Source organism: Rana temporaria, chromosome 6 (genome assembly GCF_905171775.1).
Source record: "Rana temporaria chromosome 6, aRanTem1.1, whole genome shotgun sequence".
Classification (NCBI taxonomy): domain Eukaryota; kingdom Metazoa; phylum Chordata; class Amphibia; order Anura; family Ranidae; genus Rana; species Rana temporaria.
The window spans coordinates 179636549-179664473 of NC_053494.1; the positions used below are offsets into that span (position 1 = coordinate 179636549).

General features: G+C 41.5%; 1 protein-coding gene across 11 annotated transcripts in view; it reads left to right on the forward strand.

Annotated features, from left to right (window-relative positions):
* The window catches only part of RBMS1 (RNA binding motif single stranded interacting protein 1), a 497047-nt gene that overhangs the window by 314224 nt on the left and 154898 nt on the right, over positions 1-27925 (forward strand). The gene's annotated exons all lie outside the window — the stretch shown is intronic.

The window sequence follows — 27925 nt, forward strand, 5'->3', positions numbered from 1 at the left end:
AACACAATCCCAAAACTTCTGTGGTTTGTGGGAGTTCTGGCATGGAGGCCTTCATTACGCAGTGTGCGCCGTATTGTCTGAGCAGAAACTTCAGTACCCACATCTGACAAATCTTTTGTCAGTTCCTCAGCAGTCACACGGGGACTTTTCTCCACTCTTCGCTTCAGGTAGTGCTCAGCAGTCGAAGTCAGCATCTTCTTTCTGCCACGACCAGGTAGCGTTTCAACAGTGCCCTTTGGCTTGAATTTGCGAATGATGCTTCCTATGGTGTCTCTTGGTATGTTTAACATCTTTGCAATCTTCTTATAGCCATTGCCCTTCCTGTGAAGAGTAATCACCTCTTCTCTTGTCTTCCCGGACCATTCTCTTGACTTCACCATGTTTGTAACCACACCAGTAAATGTCTAGAAGGAGCTGAGTATCACAGTCATTTTAAAGCTGCCTGATTGGTGCTTATTAGGCTTTATTGCTGCTCCCTGACATCCACAGGTGTTTTCAATACCTGATTGAAAACACTTCAATGAACCTCTGTTCTTCAGAGTGGTAGTCTTTAAGGGGTTGAATAATTGTGTAAATGAAGAATTCACAAAATAAACATTTACTACTGTATTACAAAACCAATTGCTGTAATTTTAGGTGCATATGGTTCTTTAAGAAGTCCTTGTAGGATTTCATTCTGAATACAATTACAAATGTACACTAAATTCCCTAAAACCCTTTACAGCATTGGGGGGTTGAATAATTTTGAACACAACTGTGTATATATATATATATATATATATATATATATATATATATATATATATATATATATATATATATATATATATATATATATAATTACACACATTACACACATACACACGCTCCATTCACACCTAGGCGTTTTGACGCCCGACGCTATTGCAGCCTGAAATACGCTGGAGGGATGATTTAACATTGTCGGCTATGGAGATGGTTAACATCTCCACGCCGTACGCCTGAAGCTCAAAACAAGTCCCTGACGCTTTTTTTCAGGCGGCTTCGGCGTTCGGCCATAGCCGACAATGTGTAAATCACCCCTCCAGCGAAAACCGCGGTAAACGCCACGATTTGACGTGGCAAATCGCGGTACAATACGCCGCGTTCAGGTGTGAATGGAGCCTAAATCTTAAAACTAAACTGTATAAAGATCGCAAACCAATGAACCTTTTAATATTCGGAGGAAATGCGCTGAATAAAACTAGTTTTCATATTGCAAGGGAATTTTATTTTTTTGCTTGCACATGATTGGATGATCGAAGCCATCAGAGCTTCCTCATTCAATAAGCTAAAGGAAGATTCCAGCCTAGGTTCCTTTAGTAAATCAACCACTTGTTATCCACCTCCTAAGCGTTTTTTCCGACTTGATCATTCTCCGACTTGGGGTAGGCGGTACATTTTGGGCGTGGGTCAGCCACGTCTCATGACCATTGACCTCTGGGAACCTGACTTCTGACCTTTTGACCTCTGGGGTGGTCCCTATTCCCGAGTCCTAGCCTTATTCTCAAGTCAAGCTTTGTCATTCTACTACAGGTAAAGACATACAGTAGAACGAAATGTCATATCTCACAGGGCCATGGTGCTACACACAAACTAAACATAATTATAAATATATAATATATATAATTCTTCAAGGGGAACCCCAACCCCTAACCTTCTTGTACAGCTCAGACTGGAAGAGGGGGAAGCGACACCCAGAACCAGTCGTTCTGCAGTGCAGGGGCATGCTGATAGGAGGCGAGAGCAAATTGATAATATTGAGCTTATTGGTGTGCTGCTTTTTCTTTCACTGTCCATTCACAGGTTGGACTGGAGAGAAGAGCTGTAGGTGTTAATTGCTTCAGAGAAAAATGTTGGGTCTTCTAGCCTGTCAGACAGGGCTGTGTGGGTTGGCAGAGCTGTGCAAATCTCAGGATGGATAGAAATACAAATCCTTTGGCAGGTAAAACCGATTGATTTATGTATTTAGCGGTTTGCCCAGAGTTCAGCTTTAAATCCTATTTTTTTTCTCTCAGTTTTTCACAAATCCTGGTGTTGTGGTGGCTGGGGGGTATTTATCTCTTTTCAGACTTCCAAACTGGCTTGCGGGGAGATTAGCGGGGCGTTTCCCCATGTGAGGAATTTAGCAGGGTTTCCCAGTGTTTAGGAACTTGTGCAATGAGCTGTTGAATGAAGTCATTCACACTCCACTATTTGCAGCTAATTCCAGCCTCTTCTCACCTCCTTTATTGCAGTACAGCACGCACGTATCCCGGGAAGACCTTCTGTTTGTTCAGACGGTTTCTTTGTACGACTTGTACACACGAGCTGCGTGTTTGGGGCACTCACATTTCACATGTCGTCGGTGCTCTCGTGGGGGTGGGGCATAGAGAACGCAGGTTGCGTCACAGATGGGGGGGGTAGCGACAGCAACTAATTTAAATTTTTACAGAAAAATTGGAGCATTCTTAAATGTTCAAGCTTAAAGAGATAGTTCATCTTTACCATAAAACTGCATCTGGAGTTTAAAAAAAAACAAACTAAGTCTTTTTTAGTTCCTGCTGACATTTACTAGGTTATGTCCATATTGATATGTATTGTGATTTATTGTAATTTTTATTTTATTTCTGAAAAAATTTTTTTTTGAAAGAGAACAAACTCTAAACAGATACATAATGCCCTTACTATAGGTGTAGGTCATTTACATACATTATGAAACCTGACTGGAATACTCCCAGGACGTTGCTAAGTGAGGCCTAGTCATCACTGCTCACCTCCACCATCACAGGAGTGAGCTCTCAAATGCTGAGTTCAAAGCTACTGCATCCTGAGGTAAAAAAAAAAATGAGGGAGTTTTAATCTAAGAAATTGCTCACTCCTGTGATGGTGGAGGTGAATAGTTTTGACTAGGCCTCACTTAGACCCCTTTCACACTGGGGCTGCGTTATTGCTAAAGCTCAACACGTTTAAGCCCGTGCTTTACTGCTGTTTAAGCGGTGCTTTCCCACTGCTAGCGGGGTGCTTTTAACTCCAAACAAGGGGGTTAAAAGCACCCGTGTTGCGGTGCTTTGAAAGCGCTGCCCATTCTTTTCAACGGGCAGGGTATTTTGGGAGCGCTAAATACAGCGCTCCCAAACCACCCAAAAGATGCTGCTTGCAGGACTTTTCCTAACTTCTCGCAAGCGCACCGCCCCAGCGTGAAAAGATACATTTGAAATAATGGGTGGCGGTTTTCAGGTGCTATTTAGAGGCCATTTCTAACGCCAAAACGCCTCAATGTGAAACAGGTCTTGGCAACGTCCTGGGAGTCCTTAGCAATGTCCTGGAAGTATTTCAGTCAGGCTTCATAAAGTATATAAATGGCCTATACCTATAGCAAAGGTATTATAATTCTTTCGTCACAGTGGCACAGTTTTAATTTGTTTTAATCTACAAACATCCCTATACCTGCATAGGCAGTTATTTTGTGAAAAGCTGAACTATGCTTTTACAGTCCCCGCTCTCTGCTCAGTGGACTGTATGATCAGCAGTCACATGATTGCTCAGTATTTAGGCTTGGAGGCGATGAGGGATAGCGGTGCCATCGTATCAATCTTGTAGCGGGTAGGAATGTTTTTTTTGTTTTTTTTTTTCACACGTCTTTAAAGTGTAAAACCAGCACCCTGTACTCACTATATCTGGTCTCCCACAGAACATGGGGCATGCAATTATTATTTTAGTAAAAATAAAGTGCTAAATACCTTTTTTCTCAACAGCAGTATATAGCAGTCTTGTGACTTCTATCGGTGTCTGGCTAAAGCTTGTTGGAGTTTCATTCTACTCTGACTGTCCTACATTACCCCTGACTTTCTGTCTGGACAGTGCTGATTGGTCCTGCACTGATCACATGGACTCGCCCCCAAAAATAAAATAATATTAAGAAAATCCTCTAGCAGTACACACCTAACTGAGCATCTGCGTGGCTCTGTACTATGAGATGGACTGGGGATAGTGGTAGAAGGGGGGGATCAAAGAAGATGGAATAAAACAGCGTTTTTACTCAATGCGCAGGATTAACCCCTTAGGTTCCACAGGGAGTAGAAGCATACTTTTACTGCATATACAGACTGATTTTACTGTTGTGGGTTTAGTAACCCTTTCAGCAAAGTTATTAAATGTAAATGCATATTTTGATACCTTAACTTAAAAAGTCGGCCCTGCGGTTATCTCGCTAAGTTATGTTCTAATACTAATGGTGCATACAGATTGTGTGGACGTATAATGCAGCATGTGTGCTTTCCAAAGATCATTTGTTAAGCTTTGTGCATTCGAAAAATGTAATTCTCACAAAGTTAAACTGATGCCTCCCTGGTGCCCTATACAATATCCTGTTGTCATGGTAACCCTGGGCAGCAGAGAGGAAAATGGTTTGTAACGGTGAAACCATAACGCTGGAAAGGCAGGGTGCAGCAAAGTCTCCCGGGAAGGTCCATGACATATGTGTAAAACCGATAAGAGGGGGGATGTCCTAGGGGATGGCGGGGATCCATACTGGATAAGGAGAAGCTGGCACTCACAGTTAGAATTTCATTTAAAATCCGGTTGCTAGCTAAAGGTTGGTTAAAATTTTGTAACGATTAATGGGGACAATTTGAGGACCCTCTTAAAACCGTAGTAGTGATGAGAAGCATTGAATGAATGAATGAAAAAACTTTGCGCCCTGAGCCCTGGTCACATCGAAGTGATTTGACATGTCAAATAGGAGCCTTTTGCCGGCAGCGGCACTGTCCCAATTGGTGGTACGCCGACTTTACGGTAGAGAGGGGTAGGGTTCTGAGTTCCGGTCGTGTCTGTTGTCCTTCTATTGACAGGAAATCTGCACATGCATGTTGCGCATGAACTGATTTGGTTCTTTGTGCTGATTCTTCAACGGGGCAGAGGGACTCCCTGTAAGGAGTGAGGGGATCTAGCCCGCTCAACCACCCCGTTAGTCCTTCGTCTCTCTTTTTAGAGACCGCGTGGTCAAAGTGCGTGCATGTAAACCCAATTTCGAGTGTGTGTGTGTAAGTGTGGTGGTTTTTGTGGGAGGGGGGTGGGCGTACTAAGCGCAGGCTTACCTCGCATAGCACACCCACCGGGAGCCGGGCTGAGACCACCAAACTCAATTCACATGTAGCCGAGACCGGGATTCTATTGCTTTTTAGTTATTTCATTATATGTAGATTTGATTATCCTCTATAGCAGTGGTCATCAACCCTGTCCTCAGGACCCACTAACAGGCCAGGTTTGCAAGATAACTAAAATACATCACAGGTAATATTTGCTGCTCAGTGATTTCAGTATTCCAATCTGCATCTCCGCAAGGTAATACATAAAACCTGGCCTGTTAGTGGGCCCTGAGTACAGAGGGTTGATGACCACTGCTTTAGAGGCAGAGTAGATCATCTACTAAAATGACTCTCCCTGACAGTCTAAAGTGGAATTCACCAAGCTTAAAACTGCTCCCAGCTCCCTCTAATGCCGCGTACACATGACCGTTTTTTTCCTGTCATGCAAAAAGTTTTTCTCAACGTGATTCCTCTCAAGCCTGCCTTGCATACACACGTTCATGAACAAAATGCTTGAGCAAAGGGGGGTGACGTAGAACACGTACGATGGCACCATAAAGGGGAAGTTCCGTTCAAATGGCGCCACCTATTGGGCTGCTTTTGCTGATCCTCGTGTTAGTAAAAGCTTAAGAGACGATTCGCACTTTTCAGTCTGCTTTTCAGTCCGTTACAGCGTGACGAATGTGCTATCTCCATTACGACCGATAGTTTTACCAGAACGAGCGCTCCAGCCTCATACTTGATTCTGAGCCTGTGTGTTTTTTTTCCCCTTGGAAAAGCATACACATGAGTGTTTTTCGCGACGAGAAAAAGAACTACGGGAAAAACTACGAGGAAAAAATAGAGCAGGTTCTAATTTTTTTGCAGGCAGTTTTCTCGTAAAGAAAACTTCTATGGAGCATACACATGACCAGTTTTCACGACTAATCTAAAAGATTGCATTTTTTTCATCATGAAAAACGGTTGTGTGTACGCAGTATAACACTTATTGCATGCCCTGTAGAAGAAATATGCATATAGGTACCTATTGTAAGGATGGTCGGGTCACATGATCAGCTCCCAGAGGCCAGGGGGGGGGGGGGGGGGTGGTTAGCATGCCTATCCCCTGAAGCCCACTGGTGGAAGATCACATGACTGAACCAGAGCACCCTGGGAATAGGTAAGCATCTTCCTTCTACAGGTTAGGTAGTACGGGAGTTAGAAGAGGGGGGTTGCGGTTTTAAGCTTGGTTAGTTCTAGCCTTGAATTCCACTTTAACGTCTTAACATTATCCGCTATGCATAGAATGCTCTGTTTTCCGTTTCTGCCATCTTGCATTTGCCAGATGTAAAGTCGCAGCAAAACGCAACCATTGTGTAGGACTACAAAGCAGGAAGTGGAGCTTGTGTAATGAGCAAATATGGCTGCTCCCACTCTTCACCAGTGAGGCAACCCATCACTGTGAGGAGCCAATAGTTCATAGTCAAGGGGTGTGGGGTCAGTGCCTTGACCCCCTCCCCCCTTTTCTTTTTTTGGTCGGTTACTGAGGGCTCTAGAAATGCAGACAAATTTAAAATAGATTGATATTGAGGCTGTCCGATTTCCTATTTCAATAGAACGATGGATACAATCCGATTGGCTGGTGTAGGCCGTGTCTCAATTGTTGGACCAGGTTTTATAATCGGCCCCTCTGTCGTGGTGACAAAAATGTAGCCCAAGGTTTTCGATGACTGCTCAGCCCAGCTCCATCTTGTGTTGTGTAATTGCTGAACAGATGTTCAAGATCTCTCTTCAAAGCAGCTGGCCTTCCCACCCAGTTCAGCTCATGGAAGTCGTTCCGGTCAAGAAGACGTGCCGTGTACAGAGAATTCCCACAGGAGCTTGCGAAAATGTTCTCATATGTAGTCGTTCCCAGAAAACAAGGCTTTTATCAAATTTTTTTTTTTTTTCCCCCTTCTCTAATATTCTTGGTAAGATGATAATTTTCTTAGAATCTCATCCTCTGCATTTTCATATGTGCATTGGAATTGCAGAGCCATTCCCAGCAAATCTTTCAAACAAAGTTTGGAGGACAATGATTTATGATGCTGAGGGGCAGATAGCGTGCCGCATACCTAGCGTTTTATCGAGGCGGTTTCTCCAGCTTTCTCTGGGCGGTAAAAGAAGGCCTTTGTTGCCGATGATGCACAAAAATGCATAAAGTCATTTTTAGAACTGTGATTTATGTCTGCCTGTGTACAGAATTCTGTATTTGTGTCATTGACCAGTAACTGTCGGTTTGTCAGCTGAATTTCAGCAGCAAGTTTTAAGAATTTATCCGACTTGAACAAAAACTTCTCAGCAGCTCATGAATCTTCATTAGGCCTCCTGTAGACGTTCCTCAATTAGCCACATTTGACTTGCATTTGGAAAGTCGTTCAAACGCAAGTCATCCTTTTTTTTTTTTTTCAATTAACATGCTTTTGGATTTATTATGGCAGTGTTGATGACCGGTAAAGTAGATGTAAACCAAATCGCTAAAAATTGTAAAAATCTTGATCATCTTGATCAGGCATTTCCATGATTCATGTAAGAACTACATTGCCCAGTAATTCACACCTCCCTTGAAGTCTCTAACACGTAGAGAGCGTCCTTCCGCATAGATGTACTTCCCAGGAGGGGGTGAGCACATCACTGACCACCGCAGTAAAGCCTCCCTTCACGGTGGTGAGTAACAATCAGACAAGCAGGAAATGAACAGAACAGAGAAGAAATAGAGCAACTTCTGAGCAAAAACGAACAATGAGGAAGTGAAAAAAGGAATGTCGGCAGGTAAAGGATGCTTATTATGAAAACAAAAAATTTCTTTTACAACCCCTTTAAGCAAAGAGTGTTGTCTTTTATTGTCGTCTTTTTCAGGGGTTGTAAATATTTAAACTAAAAAAATGTTCTTCAGAAGCGGGGGGAATTTTGTAGAATACACTGCTGGGATCAGGAATTGGAATCTCAAAAACAGGGTTTCAAGGGTACAAGCTGCGGATCAGACAGCAAAGTCTCTGTGCAGCTGAGGTGTATTGGCCCCAGACTTGCTGGTGTGCGTGTGCGTTCCCGCATGCATTCATGCGCCATGGGGACTCTGATGGGGAACCTGAAATTAGAAGGGGACTTCTAAGGCAGACTTTGAGAAAAGAGGGGGAATGTGGTGAATCTTTTTTTTTTTTTGGCCCACAATTTTTAAAATTGATAATGCGGTCCTGGTGCTGAAAAGTTTGGGCACACGCAACCTCTATATCGATGCGCACATATGCTGAGAGAGCATGAAAAGGAAGCCCTGATTGTAGAGTGCTTTGTGTCCTAGAGTGCGTCTGTCATGCTCTATACATCATTGGGTTTCATTTTGAATTGTCAGAAGCATGAAGAGCCTGGAAACTCCCAGCTTCCTTCCTGCTCAGTCTTTTGTGCAAACGCATTTCTGCAGCAGATTTTTTATTTTTATATTTATTCACCCCCCCTTGCTGATTAGATAATTGTTAAATTATGAACAAGTTGGCAAAACATGTAGATATTTATTTCAGGGAGACTGACTTCCCACCCACACCCTTTTAGACTTGAGTCGTAAATGTCACAGCCAGGGTGCGAATACAAAGCCAATCCTAATCCTTTCGCTGTTCAATGTTAACTGCTCATTTTAGTGCTACATTGCTGCCACACTGATGTCCTGCAGGTTATAAAAAAAAACCCCCTGCAAAACAAAGGCATAATGAGCTAGTATGACTAGCATACTAGGTCATTATGCATTACTTACCTTATATCGAAGCCCCCAAAGCCATCCTCGTCTCCCCCTCGGGCCACAGACATCTCTCCGGAAGGTTACTTCCGGGTATCGCCGCTTCGGTGCTGTGATTGGCTGGAGCGGCGATGACGTCACTCCGTGCATGTGTGCAGGAGCCGGCAGGTCCCATCGAGAAAATCGGCATTCTCAGTGCGCCTGCACCGTTGTCAACAGTGTATTCTTTTTGGCAAATATCTCCTAAACCTTGTAGGTTTAGGAGATATTGCAAACACCTACAGGTAAGCCTTAATCTAGGCTTACCTGTAGGTGCAACTTGGCAGACCACTTTAAGTCTGTGCTGTCTTGCCTTTAGAATTATTATTATTATTATTATTATTAATACTTTTTTTTTTTTTTTAAATGCAATATGCCTTTTAATGAATTTAAGTTTTTCATCGACTTGAGAAGATTGTAATCCAGTTAGAATGATGGTCCTCATATCTTTGGCCACTAGTAGACCATACAAGAAGGGCCCTCATATCTTTGAGTAGCAGTAGACCACACAAGAGGCACCACTGCTCAGCTTCAGCTCAGCGTCTCAATGGGACAATACAGTGGTCTTTCAGTCTGAATTTGAGATCCGTTTTATTGAGAGTTCATTAACCTGACCTTCTATGCTGCTTCAACCTGCCTTTACATTCTCGTTGCTTTTATATATTTAGGGAAGCAGTTCTGATATGGACAAAAGCCCATTAAGTGATTTGTATTAGATTTTCTGGGCCATTCCTCCTCGTCCTCGTCCTCGTCCTTCTTCTTCTCTCCCTCCTCCTCCCATGATCAGTCCCTCTGAACATACCTGTTTATATCTCAGCCTAAAAACGAAAATGGCACTCAGATCTTGCCGGTACTCCCTTTTATTAATGTCTATGGTCCGCCAAAGATTACAGTGTGTATCTAAAAATAAGTCTACAACAATTGGAGCTAATCAGTACACATATCTGCTGTTCAACTATCATAATCGGTAACTCATTAACGATAATCCGTCTGTCGGGCACTTAACTGCTCAGCTTTATTGTGCAGGACTATCTGACATCACACTTTGTGTGCAATGCTTAACAACGCATATGTGCGTACGCCACAACTGACATTCCTTTCTAGGGCTTTGCTTGTCATTCAAACTATTTCTGACACTGCTTACGTAATTGGCCTTACTGGAGAATATATTGGGTGGATCGTTTATAAGAAAGAGGACTAGTACAGCATAGGCTCCTCATACACTGAAATAGAAACCAGCCTGTTGAAGGTTTAAAGTGCAGTATGCGTAGATCATGTGGAAAGCGTCATGACCTTAATTGTTGTCGTTTTGGAATTGTGATAAATGGCCTATTAACAGGTGAACAAAAAAAATCTAGCACGTCGCCTTGCAATCTCTTTGGCAAACATTGGCCGTCGATTGGCTTCTGTTGAAAAGCTTAGTGACTTTAAGGGCTTGTTTTACATGTACTTTGGTCTAGGGCCGAAACGACTAATCGATTATGAAAATTGTAATAGATTAATTTCATAATCGATTAATCGGCCAGTAACATAATGGAGTTAAAAAAAATAAAATTAGCCCTTTATAGTACAGAAAAGTAAATCGCTACTGTAAATATCACTTTCACTGTCCCACAGTAAAAAAATTAACCCCTTACAGTAGCGATTATTTGCTCTTTTTGTACTTTATTTTTGTTTTTTTAACCCCCATTATGTTACTAAACATCTCAGGACTGGGGTCACACTGTTTTCTGCAGAAACACACTACAGTAATTTACATGTTTTCCTATGGGACACGTTCACATCCATGATTTTGTTTTCAGCTGCTACGTATTTGGAAAGGGCAAGGACCTTTTAACGCAAAACGGTGCCATTTTTTTTGGTTCAATATACTTCAATAGAGAAGCTGCAGAAAAGCATGAAATGTGTTTTTGCGGCAATTTGTGTTTTGTAATCTGCCCAACAACAAAATGGCCCAAAAAATGTAAAAATTTCATTTTTTTTTTTTTAAGGCTATTGTCCGATTTAAATCAATTAATCGAAACAATAATCGGCCAACTAATCGATTATGAAAATAATCGTTGGTTGCAGCCCTACTTTGGTCTCTAAAGAGCAATCTGCTTTTGGATTGCTCTTCAGATCATTTGACAGGGAGAGGTGTTGTATCTTTCGATGATGAATATCTTATCTTTGTCCGATTTTCTAGTTTCTATGGTAAGCACACGGACGTTTTAACAGCAGCTTTTTTGAGCTTTTTTTTTTGCTTAAGAAGCCACTCCATGTTATTCAATGGGCTCATACACACCATGGTCGTTTTTAAGCTCCAAAAAAAAAGGACCGGCGCGTTCTGAGGCTCCAGCGCTAGAGCTGTTTTGACGCTAAAAAAAAATCTCAAAAATGTCAAGTAGCGCTATACTGACGTATTTTAGCGTTGGCATTTTTAAGCTGTAAAATGTTTGTTATGTGATATTGCACGTTGTCTTATACTTTTCCTTGGCATTGTGGGTAATTTGGGAGTGGAAAATAGCAGAGGGATATTTTTTTTTTATTTTTTGAAAAAACACGCTTTAGCGATAACGCTTACAAACGACTTTTAACGCGCATTGACGCCAAGTCAAAACGGTAATAAAATCAAGTTTTTAACGCTGCTTTTTTCCAGGCGTCGTTACTAGCTTTACAGACGATTTTTCAAAGGTCCGTGTATGAGGCCTAATGGTTACATTCTGGATAGTCTCAGGCTTTGTTCTGTACAGATTTTGGGTGCTCGGGGCTTTTTTGTCTGAGTAATGAAACTTGTTAATAACTTTTAAAGTAAAGCTGTAATCTTGTAGGCTATAACTTTTGTACGTGTGAAAGCTTTAGCCAAAGTTTTTTATTTTGTTGGGCAAAGGGACATGAGGACATTCTACTTGGGTAGCCTTGGCCAGCTGTTTTTGTGAAATCTTATAAGGCAAAATGTGTTCAGTTTTGTTCATTAGCTAGAGCAGGGATATGCAATTAGTGGGCCTCCAGCTGTTGCAAAACTACAAGTCCCATCGTGCCTCTGGGTGTCATGCTTGTGGCTGTCAGTCTCTTGCTATGCATCATGGGACTTGTAGTTCTGCAACAGCTGGAGGTCCGCTAATTGCATATCCCTGAGCTAGAGCTAGGTCCTCCATGCTGTGACCTAGCATACTGACCATCCATGGTTGTGTTGCACATATTTCATGAAGGTCTTGGTGCACGGAGAAACCCATCCAGAGAAACACCCTGAAGCCATTCCTGGAGTGGATCTGTGTACACGGGAAGTGGCTGTCGAACGCCATTGGCCCTGAGATGCAACCACAAAAAAAGATGCACGGTGCTTTAGCAGACATATTGTCATCAATCTAGGGCAGGGATATCAAATTAGTGGACCTCCAGCTGTTGCAGAACTACAAGTCCCATGAGGCATAGCAAGACTCTGACAGCCACAGGCATGACAGCCAGAGGCAGAGGCATGATAGGACTTGTAGTTTTGCAACAGCTAGAGGCCCGCTAATTGCATATCCTTGATCTAGGGCATGGGTGCTCAACCTGTGGCCCTCCAGCTGTTGCTGAACTACAAGTCCCATCATGCCTCTGCCTTTGGGAGTCATGGTTGTAACTGTCAGTGGCTTGCAATGCCTCATTGGACTTGTAGTTCCGCAACAGCTGGAGGGCCAAAGGTTGAGCACCCATGATCTAGGGCATGGGTGCTCAACCTGTGGCTCTCCAGCTGTTGCGGAACTACAATTCCCATGAGGCATTGCAAGCTGCTGACAGGTACAAGCATGTCTCCCAAAGGCTGAGGCATTATGGGAATTGTAGTTTTGCAACAGCTGGAGAGCCACAGGTTGAGCACCCATGATCTAGGGTATGCATCTACTATAGAGGGTAAGTGCACCAAACACATAGCTGCCAACATTACCAGAGGGTGGGCACTGGCCTCTAATCATTCTGGGTGTCAGCTCTAGGAGATCCAACTAAATTGTATATTAGCAACCTTCCCGTCTTCATAGAGATGAAATTGCTACCTGCTCTGCCATTAAACTATTTTTGTACTATATATAATTAGTGTGGTAGTCCTATACTTAAAGCAATCCTGTGAATAATAAAACCTCTCAAGCTGACACTTACTCTGCATAGCTGTCACCCCCAGACACTTATGTTTCACCTCTGATTATTTTGTGTGCCTTATGAGCTCCAAGTAGTGGTGTGTTCTAAAAGACTCAATCTCTTACACACCCGAAAGGGTACCCTTACTAATGAAGAAAAAAAATAGGGCACAGGAGGTTGGGTGGTAACCATAAGAGCTAGTCCCTATTTGCATATTGGCATGGCCCAGACCCCGCAAAAAATCGGAAGTGACCGTCGGGTACATTGTAGTGAAAACATACACATAATGTAAAGTAGTACATTGGACACATATGGAATAAAATGTAAACTTTGCAGTTTAATTTCTAAAAAGTGGGAGAGTCCCGGCGTGCTGCTATATGAATGTTCTCTGCAGCGTCTGAGGCAATCCTTTGGCACTCTCCTAACTCTGTCTCTAATTAGTCTCACAGTTTGTCTTGCAGTGTTTTCATGTAGGCTGAAAACAGATGATGATGTTGGCTGTTTTACATTTTCACCCTTTTATTTATTCACTTCAGAAGAAAAACTACCATGTGTGTGGGGGGGTTTGTTTTTATTTTATTTTTTTGTGACATAACATTTTGTAACCTAATAGAATGAAAAAGGGGGCATTATTAGTGCCCACTACATGGGATTGTGGCTATCAAAAATAATTAAAAAAATAAATAAATTTGGGTTACATAGTTTTAAATAAGGAATCAGTAGGCACGTGTTTTTGAGGGGGAAACTTGATTTTAGGTGGGATTTGCACGTGTTTTTGAGCGGGAAGTACATGTGAGTTCAGGCGGGAAAAACACGTGTTCTGATGACTCATACACGTGCTGAAGAGGGGTATATAAAGCCCACAGGTGTTGGGGTCAGGTCACAAATTTTACCTTACACTTGTCGCAGCACCTTTTATGTGGTCTGTCACCCTTGAATCAAGGGGGGACTTGGTTGATATTTTATTTATGGCAATCACTTGAGTCTTGTGACTGAGTGAGAATTTTTGAAAGATTGGAAAAAATATATTTGAAATTAAATATTTATGTATTGATATTTTAACCACTTCCCGACCCGCGTATTGTAAATGTATGTCCTCTTTTTAAACATGGATATCTCCGTAACGGCAGCAGCTGCTGCCACAACTGAGATATCCATGTTTTCAGCGGGCGGCCGTGTAAACGATAATGGCGGTCTCCGCGGCGGATTCGCCGCGAGATCGCCGTTATCGGTGGCGGGAGAGGGCCCCCTCCCGCCGCTTTTCCGCGCCCTCCGCCGCTTACCGTAGCCGTCGGGCAAGATGGCCCCCACCCGTCCTCATAGCTCTGCTGGGCAGAAGTGACGTCAAAGTGGTTAATAAAGATAATTATTTAAATATATTTAATGTTTGTATTCTAGATTATACCAATAAAGGTGCCGCGGCCAATTTATCACCATCTTTGATGGTCTTGGTTTGGTTCTATTATTTAGTATTTTAATAACCTTGTATAGCCTACATTCCCATGTAATTTTAACTTTTTATCAGGTCATTAAAAAAAAAAATGTATGTATGTACCAGCTGCTTAACAGAGAACCCAGTCCTAGAGAGAGAGTGTGTGTGTGTATATATATTAATAATAAAAATATATATACATACATATTTTTTTATATATATATATATATATATATATATATATATATATATATATATATATATATATATATATATATATATATATATATATATATATATATATATATATATATATAATATTTTTTCCTTCTTACCTGAGTACTAGCTCTGAAAGATGCAAACTACTGTCTTCAGGGGACCACAAATGGCAGAGAGCCAAACACTGGGCCCAGAGCTCTTGTCAAAGCCGCGTCCGCACACAAATGCATGTAGGCAGCCTTGTCTGTTGTTGTCCTGCAGTGTTCTAAACATGGATGTTTGACTCTGCACTTGTAACAGCTTCTAAGTCTCGTTCAAAGTCACCAGTACCATCTAATTTCAATGGGGGGGGGGGGGGGGTGGTAAAAGGCAGTCGGGCAAGGTTCTCAAAAGTCGCTTTTATTCTCCAAGAGGATCTTGCCAAAGGGTGTCTGCTGTAGCACTAGACATGAAATCTCTATCTGATGTGACTGGAACTGGCCAGGTTGGCTGACTGTCCTCTTGTGTTTGTGACCAGCATTAGATATCCCATGCAGCATCTCGCAGGTAAAGAAAACCCATCACCAGGCAGTTGTGTGTAGTGAAATAGCTGGCTATGTTCACCCTTTGAAGTCTGGCATCAGGGTTTGTGTATAGAAGACTGCCTCTTCTCGTCTACTCATTCATTTTCTCCATTGAGTAGTTTGGTCACTGTGGAGTACAGATTTTCCAACATCGAAGTTACTTGGAAAATTATTGTGTTTATGTGTGGGGGTTTTTTTTTGTGCTTTTGAAATGTGACACTTTTTTATTCTCTGGAAAATGATGAAATGAATATAAATTAATATCCTGGATATTTTGTCAGCCAGAAAACCCATCTGTGGCCTAACCCTCTGACAAACAACCAGCAACAATTACAGTGACACCAACACACAGAACCCTGCCAGGGAAGCAGATGCTGCATCTAAGGGAGATCTTGTTCATCACCACACTTGTTCTGCTTTTGATTTATGTGCTTTAGGAGGAGAAAGGTATAGAGGGGGCGGAGGACGCCGTGTACTGCAGCCATTTTACGTTTTGTTGTTGCTGCCGAATATTTAACCTGCCAGTCTTTTGTTCAATGCGTCTGAGTGCTGGCTGAGGCGGCATTTGGTGTAGGCTCTGTACAGACTTGTAGGAAGGGATGCAGGGTCAGCATCTATGATGTTCAGCAGTTTTATTCTCCTGGAAAATAGTCATGGTTGAAACAATTTTTTTGTATTGTATTATATAATTTTTTACTTTTTTTTTTACTTTTTTGCCAATGTAAGGAGACCAATTTTCCCAATGGCGAAGGCTTCTATGAGAGCAAAGCAAGTGTTCAATTGCATTCTATGCAAGGACCATGGTCTATGATGAGAAAGTGGTTCGGCCATTGCGGAGCCATTCCTTAGCAGTGTTCTGTGGAAGCCCTAGTGTTCCTTCCTTTTTTATTTTTTATAAAGGAAAGGTGTGTGTGTGTGTGTGTGTGTATACACATGCATAACAAGCCACTTGGCTCTCTTGTCAGCACTTCCTCTGTGTGCTCCCAACAGACTTGATGCCTTCTTGGACTTGCTGGCTTCCTTTAGTCACCCAGACTCTCAGCGCTGCCAGCCTTTCCCAGTCCCAGGCTGTAGTCTCCCACACAGGACAGGCAGCTTCTGACACGGGTCACACTGCCGCTCACTCCACCTTCCTTTAACTTCTGCTTTCTCCAGCCCCCTCGTTATATGGGATGTGTGCACCTGGGCACACAAACTGCTGGCTATCCACAAGACCCGTACACAGGGTTGGCGATCCCATCCCACCCAAGACTTGGGGATCTCCAAACTACAGAGCCCCATCTGTAAATGGCAAAATCTGAAGAAAGCTGCCAAAGCAGTTTTCTCTGTTTCAAAGCTATGCTCTGTAGCTCGCTGATATGCAGACTCTGTGTTCATTTTTTTCATAGACAAGGACTTTCAGTATATGTATGTGTATATAGATGGAGATTTTATTTTTAATTTTTTTGTGCCTTGACCCCATACCCCTTGACATTTTCCACATTTTGTCATGTTGCAACCATAAACATAAATGCACACAAGTGCGGCTTGCATTTGTATTCAGTCCCCTTTACTGTGATACCCCTAACTAAAATCTAGTGCAGCCAATTGCCTTCAGAAGTCACCTAATTAGTAAATGGAGTTTACTTGTGTGTAATTTAATCCCAGGTTAAATACAGCTGCTCTGTGAAGCCCTCATAGGTTTGTTGTAGAACCTTGGTGAACAAACTGCATCCATGAAAGTCAAGGACAAAGTTGTGGAGAAGTTTAAAGCTGGGAGTTTTTTTTTTTTTTATAACCTAACCCCATCTTTGAACAGTGCTCTCAAGCTATCATCCGAAAATGGAAAGTGTATGGCACAACTGCAAACCTACCAAAACATAGCTGTCCACCTAAACTGACAGGCCGGGCAAGGAGAGCATTAATCAGAAAAGCAGCCAAGAGGCCCATGGTAACTCTGGAGGAGCCGCAGAGATCCACAGCTCAGGTAGGAGGATCTGTCCACCGGACAACTATTGGTTGTGCACTTCAGGTAGAAGGATCTGTCCACAGGACAACTATTAGTCGTGCACGCCACAAATTTTGGCCTTTATGGAAGAGTGGCAAGAAAGCCATTGTTGAAAGAAAACCATAAGCGGTCCCATTTGCACTTTGCGGGAAGCCATGCGGTGGACACGGCAAACATGTGGAAGAAGGTGCTGGTCAGATCAGACCAAGATTTAACTTTGGCCTAACAGCCAAACGCTATGTGTGACGGAAAACGAACACTGCACATCAGCCCGAACACACCATCCTCACTGTGAAACATGGTGGTGGCATCATCATGTTGTGGGATGCTGGTTTAGATCGAAGCATAGTCAAGTTTTAGAATTGCCCAAAGTCAAGACCTAAATCCAATTGAGAATCTTTGGCAAGACTTAAATTGCTGTTCAGGCGTTCTCCATCCAATCTGACAGAGCTTGAGCTGTTTTGCAAAGAAAAATGGGTAACCTTGTCGCTAGATGTGCAAAGCTGGTAGAGACATACCCAAAATTACTTGCAGCTGTAATTGAAGTGAAATGTGGTTCTACAAAGTATTGACTGGGGGGGTATTGATCGGTTTGTTTGTCTGTTTCAGAAGCAATCGATCATTTATCAAAGCATGCATACTTGCTATTTGAGGTGCAAGACCCCCATAAATGTCTCTTTTCACAAAATGGGCTCTGGTTTTCTAAAGCTACATTATTGCTCTTTTGTTTTTTTTATCAGGGCTCGTCTTTAATCCCAAAAATGAGTGTTGCATGCATCAGACTCGTGTTTGTCTCAGGATAATGAATTTCCTAATGCATAAATGGTTAATGCAAATTGCATTGAAATTTCTAGTTTTTCTCCCCGAGTGCTTGGCGTATGATAAGCGGGACACAAGTGAAATGAGAGTGGCCTGTATTTGTCAGATATGTTTTTCAAGCTCTAAGCTCTCAAATCTAAACTCAAAACGCAAATGCTCCTGCTTAATCATATTTCATTGCCTGGTCTAATCTTCACAACCCCGTACCACGCTGAGTCTCAGACAGAACACTGGTCATCTTCCTTCCTTAGATGTTTTTTTAACAAATATAAAAAAAAAAAAAGTCATTTGCATCAACAGCTAGGACCAAAGTACAGGGATAAGATTCAGAACATTGAATGACAATGGATTGCGAAAATTAAAGTTGCTGAGAGAAATTAGAGGAAATGACAGCAAAAAAACGGTGTGCTTCAGAAATGTGCCAATTTTTTTTTTTGTTTTGGATCTGATGGATGAAGACAATGCTGTCTGCAGAAGTGAGATGACAATTACTAGATCTGGCAAGGATCTTGTCTGAGCTACTGGATGAATGGTCTTTGAAGGGGACAGTTTACCAATCCTCTTATGAACCTATTGCCCCCTGAGTGAGTGAGTGAAAAATGTATATAGCGCTGCACATGCGAACTGAATCGCCTCTGGGCGGTTGTTTGTCCATTTCTCCTTTGAACTCAAAAGAGATGGGTTTTGATCTTTCTCCTAAAGGCCAAGTGGTTCTCCTCCAACCGAATGGAGGCTGGTAAAGCGTTCCAAAGACGCCCTGGACAGCAAATCTTCTTTCTCCTTTGGACCTCATCTTCCACATCTACTTGTACCGGTTTTCCTGCCTCTTTGTATTAACATAAGGACTGGGAAACTGAGGGGGCAAACCTACTCAAATAGCCCTTCCATTGTAGGGAAAGCCTTCTATGAGCCAAGACTGTGTACAATGCAAAAGTGTGCCATGGTGTCCCATTGATTGCTGGGCATGGTGAGAGCTGGGTGTTCCTAAAGGACTGGGGCTCATTGTGACAAACCTTTTTCACTTCTTCCCTTTTTTGCTTTTTAGGCATTCATCAAACACAACCAACTGGCCCCTTTTCATTGTAGGAAAAGCTTTCCATGAATTGGTGTACCATACAAAAATGTGCCATGTTGCCGAATTGATTGGTGGCCATGATGGGTGTTGAAAAACTTTTTTTTTTTAAATGGTTCTACCAGCTCTCCTAATATGGGGGGGGGGGGGGGAACAAATACAACAAAGACACTGTAGAAAAAAAATAAACATATCCATAGACCACTCGCTGGACTAAATACTAAATTCAAAAAGTAAGTTAGTTTTACCGGTAAGTCCCACAGTCTCCTTTATATACGTATAGTATATATAATTTGATCTGGGGGGGGGGGGGGTCAAAAGAAGGTTTTGTTGAGAGAGCTAGGCCTTCTTAAAAGGACTGGATTCATTAGGCCAAACCTTTTCGCATCTTCCTTTTTTCGTATTTGGCAAACAATCATTTAGCTTTTTCATTGTAGGGAAAGCCTTCCATGAGAAAAGAGTGTCATGGTGTCCCATTGATGATTTGGCTTGGTTGCGACAAAACTTTTCACATCTAACTTTTTTTATTTTTTGCTTTCAGCATATGACTGAAGGTCCCGTTCTGATCAATGCCTCATTTTAGTGAAATATCTCCTATGCTTGGCCACCATCCCAGCATGTCTGATTAGTACTGACCCAGGGGGAAAATGGTCCGGCCCAGGCCTCTCATGAGTGGTACACTATTGGTTTATATTGTTCAGAGCTGTGAAGTCACTGCAATTAGTTGTAATGATCATCATAGGCTGGTTAAATAACTATTTAAACTATTAACGGACTGCCACAGGCCGCACAGTGGCTTAGTGGTTGGCACTTCCACCCTGTAACATTGGAGTCTACAGTCAAGATCACGACAAGGACATGCGCATAGGATTTGCATCTCCTCCCTGTGCTTTTGCAGGTACTGATTTTTTTTTTTCCATTCTAAAGACCTGCTCGTTAGGCTAGTTGGCGCGTTTTAAGTGTGTTCAAAATGGCTGACTTGCCTCCTAAGTGCTTTGCTTCTCTTGGGAGAAAAGTGCTATAGGAATACAAACTTCTGTGGAAGCAGTTGGCACACACCTATATATTTTTTAAGAGCACGGGGGTTTCTGAATCACATTGGTTGTTAAATTATGGATATCTCCTTTAAGCCTGGTGCCTGAAGAGCCAACACCACCTTAACCTACTTTAGCATTTTTTTTGGATGTTTGTACATGGTGATGAATTATTGATTCACTCTAAGGACACACGTTCTAGCAGACGGTGTGAGTGCTATGGGACCCAGTATTGTCTGGCTACATATTTGTCCAGTCAGCTGCTGTGTTTAATATTTTGTCTAGAATTGTAATGGGTCTCCAGTATTAGAAAAATAAATCCGATTTAAAGTGCTTCCAAACCCAAGAACCGAAATGTATTTTGCAGCTTACCACTACATAGATGTGTGGGCAACATTAGCTTCTCTTTAACCTGGTGACCCTGCTAGTAACACTTCCTGTACTAGGGTGATAACACTTACTGAAGATGCTGGGACTATAGGACACCTCCCCCCTCCATTTCCACCATGTAGAGAGAGCCTCCCGTGGTTCACAAGAGAACTGTTAAGTCAAGTATGTTGCATTGCAAACGGCATGCTGATAGAGAGCAGACAGATGAGCTCCATCAGTGTGCTACTCTTTTCACAGGACTGGGCAGGTAGTCGGACCTGAAAATGAAACCAACAGAATTAGCTCCAGTCTCTGGGGAGGACACAGAAGTGAAAACGCTCAGTCAGTTAAATCCGTTTTTAGATGAGGTGGGCTAGTTATCGAGGAAGCCTCCTAACATTTGAGGTTAAATATGACCCCCCTCCAATCCCTCAATTATTTTATTTTTATTTTTTTAGGTCTGTGCCCTTGTTCAAGGAAATTCACCCTCTCTATTTGTCCCGTTTACCATTTTTGAAAGTAAAAAATCCCAAATTTTGGGTTGTCCCCAGAAAAGTATTAGAGGGAAGTCCATTGGGGGCACTAGTTCTGGTGAACTGGGAGTCCCCAAAAAAGTACCTTTTTTTTTAATTTGCAGGGATTTCCTCTCAATCTTCCTGTTTGATTATGGGACAGGAAGTAAGGGAAACCTCCACTATGGGACACAGACGGGGGGAAAAAAAAAAAAAAAAATCTCCCTCCCTTGCTCTATCCAAAATTTAAACTTTTTTTTGCCTATAGTTCTACTTTAAAAGAAAGGGTTGGGACTTTAAATGAGATGAGTGTTGATGCAAACAGTATGTATAAGTAAATAAATAAAGTAGTATAGCGTAATAACCAGGCTCAAACTTACCAACCAAATTGCAAGCCAAATTCAACTGTCTAACTTAGTATGTTAAAAGCAGAGGATTGGTTGCACACATTGGTTAAAGCATTTGTAAACCATTGGACGTGTGCGTGTGTTTTTTTTTTTTTTTTTCTCCTGCAACGTAAAGGCATAATGTGCTAGTATGCATTGCAAAACAAAGCCCTCCCGTGCCGCGATGTCAGATCTGGAGGCCGCTTCCATCTTCACCCATCCTGCTTCCAGGTTCATGAACTCCGGCTCTTTGACTGGCTGGAGCCGTGATGACGTCACGCCTGCGCATTGCCATTTATTTCAGAGTGCATGCATCGGTGATGTCACTAGCTGCATGTACAATAAATATCTCCTAAACGATGCACGTATGAGGCTTACCCATAGGTAAAAGTCATGCATGGAAGTTAACTTCCACTTTAAGTTGGCCATAGATCAGTAAAATCTTGACAGGGAATTCTTTTTATTAGCGGAGTCAAATCAAAGTTCGATTATGACCGACGTGACGAAGAACGGTTGGGAAATGTTTCTTTTTTGTGAAGTCCATCCATTCCGAAATCAAATCTTAAAAGCAAACACAACCTTTTCAAACCACTTTTTCAAATGTTCTGAGAATTTTCATACAACTTTTTTTTTTTTTTTTTTTCTAAGAATTAAATATATCCTTAAGACGCATGGAAGTATGACTGTTCGAGGAATGTGAAATGGATAGGAACTCGTTAAATAGGAAATCGCAGGCTGGAGGAAAATTTGTGCAGACGCTGCAGGAAGTAGAGATCAGGGCCAACGCTTCCTTCATATTACATCATGAGAGGAACAAGGAGCACAGAGTGAGGGGGCGGACAGGCTGCATAATGTCTTAGTGTGTTGTGGGTAACAACTGATGTATATGAATTTTTTTTTTTTTTTTTTTTTTTACAGCAATGCATTTCCTCACTGTGTACAGTGCTATGTATTATGGAACTATGTACTCCACGACAGACACATCCCCCCGGCTTATCTTTTATCCTCCAGTCAAACTTTAAATAGCAACTCCAGTAGTAAAAGAACAAAAGATCAAGCGCTGAGAACATCTGCTGTAGCAGGGAAACCTATTTTTCTTTTTTTTTTTCTGTACAATTTGAGGGTTTATCAGTGTCCCTTTAATATATTCTACGGTCATAGCTGCTGCAAAGAAACACTGGGAAGGCTGTAAATGGGAGTCTGGCAGTCACTCATTTTTCTGCTCTCACTTCAGCAAAGCCTGCAGGCTTACAACTGGGCATAGATGGGTCTTCCCAATAAAAAAAATTAAAATGGATTCCCTTTTTAAAGACACAAGTGAGGTGGACTATCGTACTCTGGCAGCAGGGACTCTTCCTCTGTCAGAATACACGGATCAGTGTTTCTGCTGATTGGCTGCAGCTGCTAATCAAATGGAAACATTTTCAAAATTTCTGTTGGACAGAAGTCAACCATAAGATTGACTTCTGTTGGGTGGAAAGGGCCATAGATCAGGGGTCTCCAAACTGCGGCCTGAGGGCCAGATGTGGCCCCTTGCTAGCCTTTATCCGGCCCTTGGGGCACTATTCCTCCCACTGACACCAACAATGGGGCACTATGTTTTTCACTGATACCAATGATGGGATACTTTTCCTCCTACTAATACCAATAATGGGGCACTACTCCTCCTACTGACCACCAACCCTGAGGCCATATTTATTCTTACTGATGCTGGGCTTGGCACATTTTCTACCCCCTACTGGCCACAATCTGGCCCGTCTGAAGGACAGTAGACTGGCCCTATGTTTGCAAAGTTTGGAGACCCCTGCCATAGATGGATTGATCAACCAGTTCTGCTGAACCAGCTGATTTACAAGAGTTTCTTCAGTCTCCATGTTTAAAAAAAATAAAAATTAAATAAAAACTTCCACAAGGATCACCTAGGCAATCCAGCAGAAGTGGGTTTATTTAGTTCTTTTCTTTCTTTCTTTTTTTTTTTCTTTCCCTCCCTAGTTTTGACAGATCAAATACCAGACGCCATACACCCAAAAAATATTTTTTCGCTTTAAGAACACCCCACATCTCGAATAGATAATTGATAGAGATTTTATATATAAAATCTCAAGGATGGTTATGTCACAACTACTCATATAAAATTATGTTGATGCCTAAATGGATAATCTAGAGATCTAGGCTCCATGCACACTGAAGCTGATAAAAGCTATAAAAAAACGCCAGTAGCTTTGCAGGGAGCCTTTCAACGTTTTTTTTTTGCGTTTTTGCAATAGCTTTAATCAGCGTTTTTCAGTGTAGCTTTTTTTTTTTCAATGGACTAAAAACCGCAAAAAAATGCTGGCACTGGCATTTTTGAGCGTTTTTAAGCATTTTTGAACGTTTTTCTGCGTTTTTCAGCGGTTTGCGTTTTTCAGTGGTTTTTCCTGCCAAAAACCAGCACTTTGAACACAAATTTCGGGCGTTCAGAAAAAAGCCAAAGCTCATTAACACTAAACGCCCAGGTGTGCATGGGCACATAGGCTAACAGAGTTCAGGCTTTAAAAAAAACAAAGCCAAAACGCCAATAAACTGCAGTTTATCAGCTTCAGTGTGCATGGAGCCCTATAGTTACAGTACATAGAAATGTAGGGGTGTGTGTGTGTGTGTGTGTGTGTGTGTGTGTTTTTTCTTTTTTTTTTCTTTCTTGCGAAGATGGGAATATGAAATTTTTAGTTTTTCTGAAAACGTTTAACCAGACCTTGGGCTTTATACAATTCTAAAAAAAAGAGAAAAAAATCTAAATATTATGAATGCCCCCCCCCCCCCCGGGACCATATTGTAAATATTGGTTAACACACAGGGTTTGGATTTTTAAAAGAAACAAAAAATCAGTTCAAAGGAACAGCAGACAGTAACAATATTTGTGTTCCATTGTTTGATGCCATTGAACGTTATTTTTCGGACAGAACTGTTTATTTTTTTTCCCCCCTTACATAAATATGATTTTAGTAGTCCGTTTTCAGCTTTTCTCTTGGCAGAAGGAGCACGGCTAGGACCTGTCATTGAAATGCGCCTTTTTTTTTTGCCATCAGTCCTAATTGATTCTTTGCCAGACTAGCGTTTGATCTCCCCGTTGATCTTTGCGGACCTTTTAAACAAGTTGTCATTTGTCCTTTGTCCATTGTATATTTGAAGGCTAAACAGCGCCGAGGAAGGCAGGCCCACACTTCAATGGGATCATAATCCTGTTCACCCACAGCCGCTTATCTGAAGAGAGAATTAATCAAGCACCTCTCAAGGCTGCAATTGGCATTTGTGTAGGCTGAATGACTGTACGTGGGCCGTATAGGAGGCATTTGCCTCAACAAGTTCTCCTTCAAGTACGGGTTGCATCTAAACTGACCAAAAAAAAATAAAAAAATTGCGGTTTCGTGAAGAAACAAAAATCCTGTACCTCTACCGGGCATCTACAGCTTTAAAAGAAACCTGCATGGACGAGAAACATGGCATTTGAGACCAAAGGTAAAATGGGGGTTCGATCTTCTCCCCCCCTCCCTTTTTTTTTTTTTTTTCTTTTGGAAGGTTATATACCGTTTTTTCATTTCATTTTTTTTGTTTTTTTTTGTAATAAAAAAAAAAGCAGGGTTCAATGGCACTTGTTTTGTAAGAATGGTGAGCTTGCTAATGGGAAAGCCCAGCATTTCTTCACACTTGCCGACTCCCTGGTATAGGCAAGTTAGACAAGCGGTCTGTTTTGGCTCTGGAAGGAGGGGAGATCCTTCCATATAGGGACTTTCACTCTCAATCCCCCTTTTTTTTTTTTTTTTTAAGGGGCGGATGGGTAGTTGGTTGGTTTGTTCTGCACACTCCAGCCAGCCCACTCATGCCTGCGTGCTCACCTGGGTGAGATTTATGAGTACCCCACTCCTGGTGCATCTAGGATATGCACACCATATAGGCAGGCAAGTAGGCATTGGCAGTCCTGTGAGCTCATTCATTTTTATATATATATATATATATATATATATATATATATATATATATATATATATATATATATATATATATATATATATATATATATATATATATATATATATATATATATATATATATATATATATATATATATATATATATATATATATATATATATATATATATATATATATATATATATATATATATATAAATATATAAATTTTTTTTTTTTTTTTTTTGGGGCGTAGACTCTCAATGTACTAAGGGAGATAGTGAGGGGGAGGGCAGCAACCTGGGAGATGAAGTTTCCCTTTAAGCTTTGTGTGCAATGTGGGCTACCTTTTTTTTTGTTCAGGTCTTTTTTTCAACACAACAGCTGTAAATCAACCTCAAGAAAGTTTTGGCTCTTACTTGGAACTTATTACTTTTTGGCTGCAAGCCGTAAGTCTGAAATGTCCATATCCAGCGTTCTTGTATTTGCCCAACTAAAACAAATGTAAAAAAAAATATTTAGAGCAAAAAGTTAAAAACTGTGTATACTGGTGCTGAAAATTATACAGAAGAAAATCTATAAAATAAAGATTTGCTGCTTTTTAACAACTGCCCCCCACCTTTTTTTTTTTTTTTTTTTTTTTTTTTTTTTGTTCAAAATAAATAAAAACTTTTATGGGGGGAAAAAGATTTGTCACCTTTTTAAATATGTCCAATAATTCAATCTTTATTTCTTTTTTCCTCTGGTACAAAGATTTTAATTACGGCATATAGTTTTATTTTTCTTGCCACGATGGGTCCTTGTGACATGTTACAAAGGCAAAGTACACATCTGGAGCTGAAATCTTTTTTTTTTTTTTTTTTTGTGATTAATATAAATTCCAATACTTCTATAAACGGAGTTTACATGAATTTTTGTCATGTGATATTATGACTGGAAGTGACTCATTGTGAAAATTCCCCTTAACTTGCAAAAAAAGTAGTCTAGCTGGAGGATTAATTTAAAGGGATGCTGATATTCTGTTAATTTTTAAAATCCTACAATGTTTAAAGTGGCGCTTCAGGCTCCTGCAGAAAGTCAGCAGCTACAAATATTGTAGCTGCTGACTTTTAATATTGGGACACTTGCCTGTCCCCGAATCCAGCGGTGTCCTTACCCAAGCCGATTTTTTGGGAAACGGTTAGTGAAGCCTTGCAACTTCATAGCCAATTCCGTACTGCGAATGCTTTTGCTTTTTGTGATTGGCCCGGCAGAGGGGGACGAACTGTCAAAACCAGGTACACGGGAGGCGGAGGCAGACAAGCGGATCTTCCCCTTTTGGGTGGAGCTCCACGTTTTAGTTGAGTTTTTTTTTTTTTTTGTGGATGGAGATTTGTAGAAAATGGCCAGACCAAACGGATGAGGCTAGTTGTGGTATGTAATCTATAAAGGATGGACAGCTCAGTACCTCTTGCAGGTATTTTTCCTCCCCAGCCTGTGATTGGACAGTGAAAGTAGAAACAGCCAAGTGATTATTTCATCTGTCGTCACTTTGCGCTCTATTATTCCATCAGCATTTTCCTTGTTGGCATGAGTGCTGGAGTGGTTTTGTCCTAATTTTCTGTCTCCCGGTTTGAGCTTCGCTGTATTTAAAGCCAAATGCAGGTACTTGCACTGCTTCCATTTCATTATGTATCCAGGAAAACAGAGCTGCATTATTTTGTCTTAAAGTGGAGGTTCACCCAAAAACGTAATTTTTAACCTTAGATTGATGCTCATTTTGTCAAGGGGAATCGGGTAGTTTTTTTAAAATCGAAGCAGTACTTACCGTTTTAGAGATCGATCTTCTCCGCCGCTTCCGGGTATGGGCTGCGGGACTGGGCGTTCCTATTTGATTGACAGGCTTCCGACGGTCGCATACATTGCGTCACGATTTTCCGAAAGTAGCCGAACGTCGGTGCACAGGCGCCGTATAGAGCCGCACCGACGTTCGGCTTCTTTCGGCTACTCGTGACGCGATGTATGCGACCATCGGAAGCCTGTCGATCAAATAGGAACGCCCAGTCCCGAAGACCATACCCGGAAGCGGCGGAGAAGATCTATCTCTAAAACGGTAAGTACTGCTTCGATTTAAAAAAAAAAAAACACCTGATTCCCCTTGACAAAATGAGCATCAATCTAATGTTAAAAAAAAAAATTTCGGGTGAACTCCCGCTTTAAATCTGAATGGAATTTAGCTTCAGAAGATGACTCTGCAATCTCTTAAAGCTCAACTCCATTCAGGTTGAAGACAAAATAATCCCTTCGCTTTAAAAGCTTGCAGAGACAATGACTAATTATTTGTGACTCAAGGCAGGAGTGATTGACAAACCCCTATCTGCAGTCACTTTTGGTGTTTCATACGACGTTTCTCGTATTTCAGGTTGTCACAGTTTGTGGTGGAAGTTGCCCAACCATGCACACAAGTATGATTTCTGAAGTGTGACTGAGACTCCTAGATAATTAGGATGACATCAGTGGCCTAGCATGGAGTTGGAACCAAAAACGCCTAGATAAAGGGGGTTGCTTTACTAAAACTGGTGTCAGCCCTGCCCAAATGTATTTTTGCTAAACTACTGAATTCACCCCAGTCTCCCTTATC